Source organism: Pseudophryne corroboree, chromosome 3, assembly GCF_028390025.1.
Source record: "Pseudophryne corroboree isolate aPseCor3 chromosome 3, aPseCor3.hap2, whole genome shotgun sequence".
NCBI classification, from domain to species: Eukaryota; Metazoa; Chordata; class Amphibia; order Anura; family Myobatrachidae; genus Pseudophryne; species Pseudophryne corroboree.
Genome location: NC_086446.1, coordinates 563,975,881 through 563,977,669, shown reverse-complemented (window position 1 = coordinate 563,977,669; position 1,789 = coordinate 563,975,881). Strand labels below are relative to the sequence as shown.

At 40.9% G+C, this 1,789-nt stretch overlaps 1 pseudogene; it reads left to right on the top strand.

Annotated features, from left to right (window-relative positions):
• Positions 1-1,421: 1,421 nt before the first annotated feature.
• LOC134897900 (5S ribosomal RNA) lies at positions 1,422-1,541 on the top strand (annotated as a pseudogene).
• Positions 1,542-1,789: the final 248 nt, after the last annotated feature.

Below are 1,789 nucleotides of genomic sequence, written 5' to 3'. Positions count from 1 at the left end.
CTGCAGTCAAGCAAGCTGCTCTCCCACTGAAAAATTATGAATATTAAGCCCACTCCATTATTCATCCCTCCCCTGCGCATTAAACAACCTCTACCACCATGGAAGACAAGTACCAGGGCCCCTTGTTTCAGCCCCATGCCCCCTTCTACAGTTTAGTGTTCTCCTTCTGGCCCAATTTCCCACCATCTGTGCAGTAAAGGAGTAATTAGTAGAAATTACTGCTCCAGGTCCTACATGTTGAGCGGAAGATAGAACACCACATACCGCCCGCGGAACATCAAAGCTGCCGAAGATAACACCCCCACCCCTACTGCTGGAGGATGGGTGGGGGCCCCAGTGCATTGCTTTACCCAGAGGCCTACACTGCTGTTAAGACGGCCCTGTATAATTGGAACAATAAAACATGTAAATGTATACAAGTCAATTTAATGCACTGTCCACTTCCAATACCTAATGTGTCTAACTCAGGGGCATATTTATTAAGCTTGGTGAAGTGATAAAGTGGAAGGTGATAAAGGATCAGCCAATCAGCTCCTAACTTTCATGTTACAGGATGGGTTTGAAAAATTACAGTTAGGAGCTGACTGGCTGGTCCTTTATCACCTTCCAATTTATCACTTCACCAGGCTTAATAAATCTGCCCCTCTGTATCTGGATGATAGGTTGACAGTACTAAGGTCGACAGTCAATAGGTCAACCACTATTGGTCGACATGCATTAGGTTCACATGGACAAAAGGTTGACATTGTCAAACGTATTCATAAGTGGCATCAAAGGCTCAATGGCAGATTATTGTACAAAGAATTCTCAAGCTGTGGTTTAGCTTTAATTTTGCAGCAGATTGCTATTTAATTATCCTTATGTACATTACTGTCTGATATGGTTATTGAATAACACTTTCAGTTGTTTATCTGCTCTCTCTCTCATTATAGCCTCTCTGACACATTGTAAGAATTTTCTTGCAAATGTATGTTCAGGCTTTAGAGGCTCATATATAGTGAGAATTTGGATCGGTGTGTGTGATATAAATTATTAGAGGCTACATGTACTGCATTACTGATGTTGAACACACAAACCAGTACACCACAATTATGACAGCAACAGGATTGCTATAATTGTTGCCTCACTGTATATCACCACTTTATCCTGGCTATGCAAGTGGACGCCCTTGCATAGGATTTTTTGCATATGATAATTGTCCTTATCGTAATTTTGCTAAATTGCACAGTGGACATTCCTGCATATAATTATTGCACATGATAATTGTCCCATTATCATTAATTGGATTTTGCTATAATTTCACTCCTTTTTCATGGGCATAAGATAAATATAGATACTGAACACACGATTGATCCAGATCGCTTTGGATATATAATTTGGGCGATACGGGTATTGGGATTGACTGAACGGGCAGATTAAATAATTGCGGACATACCCCGCTGGAGATGCCCGGTCTCGTCTGATCTTGGAAGCCAAGCAGTGGAGGGCCGGGTCAGTACTCGGATGGGAGACCACCTTGGAACACCCTGGTACTGCAAAAAATTCTTCTGCCCGATCTAGAGTGATCCCCAATAATACCAATTGGCATTCGGTTCTGTATGACTTATGATTTAATTCTCTACGTCAAAATAATCCTGAATAGGATTGCTGTAGAATAAATGATGGTCATATATTACACAAAGGCGTTACTGTGATTATAGTAAATCCACTAGCCCAAAGATTTGGATTTCCGGTTCTTATTGTGGTACTGAAAACCACATGAATTATTCTTAACATAGTGTTATATTTT